The following is a 7,195-nucleotide window of genomic DNA, read 5'->3' on the forward strand; positions in this document are numbered from 1 at the left end:
TTTTAGAAAATTTCATAGAGGTACCTATAATTGATTTTGTTGGATGTGATTCATTTCTTGATACATACTCAATTCATACTAATATGGTTCTAGTTCCTTCTTATATTACATTCTTGTGGGAGGTTTGTTTTTCCTTTGGGTGTGTAGGTTTTCAAGAGGCCAATAATTGGAAGCTCATACTGAACCGTCTTCGACCACCCGAAAGAACTTCAAAGAAGACGAAGATGGAGAGAGTGATACTTAATTTTTTAACTCCAATATTGAAAGCTCCCTCCATAATAAGAGCCCTTGGTAGGAGGGTTCTAAAATATCTTACCCCTCCAAGAGCAAGATTTAGATGAATCTAATGAGGTGGTCGAGCTGATGACCTTAAACAAGCGCTTCTTGGGAGGCAACCCAAGTTCAATCTTGTTTTCATTTTACTTTTAGTTTCTTTTTATTTTGTTGATAATAAATCATACCCTCTACTTAAGTCTTCTTGTCTATCTTATTTTTTGTAGATTTTAAAGTTGTGGAGGATTGTGAACATTGGATAGAGGAGTATCTAAAAAAAAAACATGAATGTCAACCATTTGGAGCTCATCACTTGGTAACTTCTCTTAAAATCTCCTCCACATTGTTTTTAGTTTTCATTGGGACAATGAAAAATTTAAGTCTGGGGGGATGCATTAGATGCATTTGATTTGCTTTGTTTGTTTTTGTTTTTGCTTATGTCTTGCATTTTGGTTTTGATTTTTTGTGGCATACATCTTGAGAACATTAAAACTTCACTTATATGCTTTCTTGGATTCAAGTGAAATGTTAGCACGATTATTGTCTTGATTCATGATGTTCGAATGATGCTAGTAGTAAACTTTGTGTAGTTCTTGTTTTCTATCTTGGGAAGCATTAATAAGCTAAGAATCTTATGGTGATGAGTTTTAGTTTTGGTTCAACCTTAAGGATTTTATCTTCACTACACTTGTGCTTGATGCTTGAATAGTTGATGTCATTGAAATAGTCATGATTCATCTTGTTTGTTTAGTACTTGGTTTCCATGGTGATTTCTCAACTTTCATTTTGGTTACTGGATGAGGCTCAAATCATTAAAGCTCATTTGGAAAAATCAAAATATCCCAACATGTGTGCTAAAAGTACATTTGTGAATAAGTTTTGTACAATGCAAACACTTAAAAAAAAAATAAATAAAAGAAAAATAAGGGATATAAAAAACAGTTGTCATGAGTGGAATCTAGCAAGTCACACCTTTGAGACCGAGTTAGGTTACTGGGGAAATGACTGTTTAGCTTCTCTTGAGATTGAGCACACCTTTGAGACCTTGGGTTAGTTGAGAAATATGAACCAAGTGAATGGTGAGTAAGTGTCTATCACTGGTTACTTGTCTTTCACTTGGAACACTAGGAATTCAAATTTGATGACGACTTGACTAGGACATGGATTGAAACTTGAAGGGTGTTGAGTTACTTTTACACTGCGCACAAGATTCTTATGCTTGAACCATACTTTACTTGTTTCCATGATCATGCTTGTTAATGAAACTTTTTGATAGAGTTAGGAAAGTGCACTGGGTTTTATGAATGTGTTGTAGAACATATGAATTTAGTATGACATTTTGCTTGAGGACAAGCAAAGGTTTAAGTCAGGGGTGTGATGTCGTAGATTATATACTCTTTTATGCATGTTTTCGCACATTTACATATTTTGAGCATGCTTGATCTATGCATTTTATACTTCGACTTTCCTTTTAGCATATTTACTCTTTTGGTTGGAGATCTGCTTTTGTGCATTTTCTGTACAAGAGTCGATTTGGTGAAGAATTTACATCTTTGGGCATGCATTGGAGGAAGCAAAGGGAGAAAGCACCGGGCCGTGTACCTCACACGGCCCTGCACTGGTATGGAGCTCGGACCGTGTGGAGTTTGGCACCAACAGAAGAGGAAGATGACATGGCCGTGTGAACCTCGCATGGCCGTGTCAAGATTTAAGCCTACGGGCGAAGCCTTACATGGCGTGTGGATCTACAGTAGTGTGAGATTTCGAGACCAAGCGGTGTGGCGTGTGCACCACTGCGTAGTGTAGCATTCGAGGCGAAGGGTTACGGCGTGTGGAGACACTGCAGTAGTGCGGCTTAGAGAGGGCTGGACATGGCGTGTGAATCTCACTGCAGGCCGTGTCAAGGTGTGGCGCGATTCCCTCCTCTATTTAAACCCTTCTTCATGAATTGAAAGGGGATCTCTCCCCCTTTGGGAGAAAGCAAGATTTGGTGGTTTCCTCCCATTCTTGGGAGGATTTCTGGGCGATTCTAAGGGAGATCTCGACGATTTCGACTCCGGAGCGAGGTTTGGATCCGAAGACGAGGCTTCTTCGTAGATAAGTTTTCTCTTTCCCCCTCTTCTTGATTTCTTGGATTGGGGATTTAGGAAATGCTTGTAATCTCTATTTCTTCGGGTTTTCTTCCTCGATTCATGGAGTAGATCTTGTATTCTAGGATTAAGGGAGTATTTGTATGATGGATTGATGTAATCTCTTATGGATTTGCCATTTTCTTGTTTCAATGACATTGTCTTGCTTGTATCAATTAGATCTTGAATGATTAATGATGATTTGTGCTTAATTCTCATTCTTGATTGATTGTTTGGATTTCTTGTGGACTTTGTAAAGATAAACTCTCACTCGATCATCCGAGGGATCCACGTGACAGGTGCAAGCCCGTGTAAGGACGTTTGAGAGATAATCTTGAAGAGGAAATGAGAATATTCAAGAGAGTAGGATGGATCTTGTGATTAGTTTCTTGTATCTTGATAGATTAATAAGTTGTGGGCTTCTATGTTGATAGCCGAGGAAGGCATAGTAATAGGTGCGCTTCTGTGTAAGGACAACGTAGGTTCATGTCTAATTAATCCTATTTAGATACATTTCTCAGTCCTTAGCCGGTTGTCTATTGCAAGAGAGAACCGGCAACTTTCTACATGTTTGGCAATTGAGGGATAAGAATTGGTGAACCATTTACATTCGAGAAATCTTACAAAGAAACCGAAACTCCTAGAATCTCCCTTTAGCATAATCCAAAACACTAAACTCTTGTTTGTTGATCTTTAAGATTAGATTTGTTTACTTTTACTTTGATTTTGAAACGATTGGATAGTGGTTTATCTAATTCGCATTGAGACATTTCTAGTGCTTATTCCAGTCCCTGTGGATACGATAATCTTTTATATTACTTGCAACATTTCCGTATACTTGCGGAGAGCGATCAGCTCCTAAGTGCCCCTAGGACTAAGGGCCTAGTATGTTTGCCTCGTAGGGTTCAAGACTTGCTACCTTGGACCTACAAGGTTGCGCGCAATATGTAAGTGGTACATAGCCGGGATCCCCCTTATGTTGAGATTATTTTCAAGTATATATGTAAAAGAAAATGGTTTTAAAGATCATGAGACATACACATATTTTTCGGATACATGTTTTCCAAAATCATATTGCATACACCTTATGATTATGCTATGTTTCATGTTATGCTCTTGATTATGATATGCCATGATAAGGTATGATTATGTTATGTTCATGCTATACCTTATAGACATGTTCGGCCATGGAATTGTTGATGCTTGATATATAGATTTCGGCCATAGACATGATGATGCCTTGATGTACATGTTTCGGCCATGGAATGATGCTTTGATATACATGTTTCGGCCATGCTTTGATATACCATAATACTTGTTTGTTATGCCATGTCTAGCTATGTTTTATGCAATGCGCTATGTATATGTTTCGGCCATGGTGATGCTTGATATGCTATGACTAGTTGTGATTATATTATGATGCATGATATGCTTGAATAGAATGCTATGTTATGCCATGATTAGTTGAGATTATGACTTGTTGATGCATTCTTGATTATGTGCTGATTGTTGGTTTTAGTGAGTAGGAAAGGAACTTACTGAGCCATGAGTGCTCATAGCTTACTTTCCTTGTACCACAGATAAAGGAAAAAGTTGGATGAGTTAGAGGAGCAGCAGGAGGGGCAATGAAGATGTGTGTGGCAGTGGCTAGGCAACCAAATAAATAAGAACCTGCTTAAAGTTTCTTTAAAGAACTATGCATTGGTATTTTATGACTTGTGATACCTAAACATGTGTGGCTTGACATTATGGTTCCACTGGATTTGATGTTATGATTTAGATGTCATGTGATAGTATAGTTCAAAAGAAATTTAAAAGAAAAGTTTTTATTAAAACTATGAAAATTATTTTAAATCTTCCGCTGTTTTAAAAAGAAAAATTTATACGTAGAGTATCGTAGCCCCGTCCCTTAGGGTAGCAGGGAGGGCGGGCGTTACAGGTTGGTATCAGAGCCAGGTTTATTGCCAGCTCACTACACACACATCAAGCCTCTTACCTGCCGCTCCAAGTAAGAATGTTTATGCTTAATTTACTTGTTATATGCTTATGTTTAATTTTCTTGTTACATGCGTATGTTTAGTTTCATGTTATATTGCTCATGCTTTATTTTCTTTACTACATTGCTTATGCTTCATTTCCTTATGTCATATTGTCTGTCATTCTATTCCTTATTTTTCCTTATGTTGTTTATGCTTTAGTTCATGTTTTACTCACTTATGTTTGATGCTTTATTCTATGCTTTTAGTTATAAATTGGTTTAGGATTACATATTGGTAGGTTAGGGATAATACCATAACAAATAGATAGAAACAAACCAGTACGTTAGATTGGCTAAAATCGATAACCACTTACACTAGTCTATTTCTTTTAGATAAACATGGTTAGGACACGCAATGCCCGAACCGGAGGAACAGTGACTCCACCAGATCTGACGCAGGTAGTCGTAGACCTCCAACATCAGATCGCAGAACAACAACAGCTGATCACTACCTTAATGGGTTAGCAAGGCAACCCAGTTACCCCACCGGTGAATCCACTACCTGTGGTACCTACAGCCGCACCAGTGCCCCCGGCAGCCCCTACTCCGATGGTCCGACAAGAGGCCTATCTACTTCAGTGGCAAAGGCTTAAGCCGGAAGCATTCTCGGGAAACTGTGAACCATGGGATGCGCAAGCCTGGCTCAAAACCGTGGAGAACATAATGGAACTACTGGATTGGCCTGAACACAAGAAGGTCAAATGCGCGTCGTTCTGTCTTACCGGAGATGCCCGGATGTGGTGGGACAGAGTAAAGGCGAAAAGGAAAGTAAACCAAATGCAGTGGACAGATTTTGAGACAGAGTTCTTAGAGGAATTTTTCCATATGCAAGTGACCAACAAGCACTACGACGAGTTCACTGAGTTCCGGCAAGATGATCTGTCAGTCAATGAAGCCATCAAGAGGTTCAACCGCTTAGCTCGATTGTGCCCAGAACTGGTCCGTACTGAAAAAGAAAGGGTCCGGTTGATGTTAAAGATGCTCCGACTCGAGATAGCTCTGAACGTAGCCGGCGGAGTTAATAGACCCATGATGCGGAAGGGTGGTCGTGACCACGATTAGAAGCACTATCGGGAAGCAATGAATAAGGCAAGAACCAAGCAGCGGAGTACAAAATCGCCGGTCAGGCGGTGGAAAGGAAACTCAGGTGGAAAGAGGAAACAGTGGAATAAAACAAAAGGTGGTCCAGCCAATAAACAGACCAAGTACCCTCAGTGTGCCACATGTGGGAAGATGCATTCTGGAGTATGTCTTCTGAGCACCAAAAAGTGCTACAACTGTGGAGGGGAAGGTCATTTGGCGAGAAATTGTCCTACTCAGTCTCAGGCACTACCTTCGCAGAACTTCCAGAACAGGAGTGCCCCCGCACAGCTTCACCAGATGCAAGCTGCCATAGAAGGGACTTCAATCATCCAAGGAAGATTGGAGGCCCCTCCCACTATGACCAATGCCAGAGTCTATTCCCTCGCTCAGGATGACGTGGCGAACACCTCTACTATCGTCACAGGTCAGATATCTAATTTTAGTTAGTATGCTAGAATTTTATTCAGTGCTGAAAGCGAACTAATAAGGGAATCCATTGAGAAACTGAAACATGTTTCATATCCATTAGTTGAAACCATGTCCGGACGACTCTCTACCCTCACCATAACACCGACGTTATTCGAGAACATGTTAGAGAAGCAAACCAAGGACCCGACCCTTCAAAGAATTAAACAAGAGACCGCAGAAGGAAAGAATGACGGGTTCCGTATCACAGACGATGGAATATTATACCTCAGGGATCGATTATGTATTCCAGAGGATCCAGAGTTGCGAAAGAAGATACTGGAAGAAGCCCATACAACACGCCATGCACCGGTTCCACTAAGATGTACCAGGACCGAAAAAGAAATTTTGGTGGTCGGTATGAAAAAGAAGTGGCTCGACGTCGATTGCTTATCGGCGATGCGAAGGGTAAAAGTGAACACGGAGACCGTGATTATTACAACTGTCAAATTCGGAATGGAAATGGGAAGAAATCTCCATGGATTTCATTTCGGGTTTACCCAAGACGACAAATGGGTATGATGCTATATGGGTGATCGTGGACAGGTTGACAAACTTTTGGCGATCAAGATGACTTATTCAACTGAACAACTAGCTCAACTATATGTTAAGGAAATTGTCAGATTACATGGTATCCCTAAGACCATTATTTCTGATAGAGACGGACGTTTTGTCTCGCACATTTGGGAGTGCGTTCAGAAGGCCCTCGGCACGAAGTTGTTATTTAGCACAGCCTTCCACCCACAGACTGATGGGCAGACTGAAAGAGTAAATCAGATATTGGAAGATATGTTAAGAGCTTGTGCCCTGGACTTCAAAGGGAGCTGGTGCCGATATTTATACCTGGCAGAATTCGCCTACAATAATAGCTACCAAGCTACTATTGGAATGGCACCTTACGAAGCTCTATATGGGAGGAAGTGTAGATCTCCTATATGTTGGTATGAAAGTGGTGAAAAAAAGGAAATGGGGTTCCGAACGGAACTTATTGATGACACCACCCGAGCTATACAAAAGATCCGTCAACGAATAGAGACTGCTCAGAGTCGGCAGAAGAATTACGCCGATAAACGGTGTAGGCCGCTAGAATTCAACATCGGAGACTTGGTATTCCTTAAAGTATCCCCCATGAAAGGGATAATGAGGTTCGGAAAGAGGAGCAAGTTAAGCCCACGATATGTAGGACCGTACCGGATTTTAGAGAGAG

Source organism: Zingiber officinale, chromosome 6A (assembly GCF_018446385.1).
Source record: "Zingiber officinale cultivar Zhangliang chromosome 6A, Zo_v1.1, whole genome shotgun sequence".
Classification (NCBI taxonomy): Eukaryota; Viridiplantae; Streptophyta; class Magnoliopsida; order Zingiberales; family Zingiberaceae; genus Zingiber; species Zingiber officinale.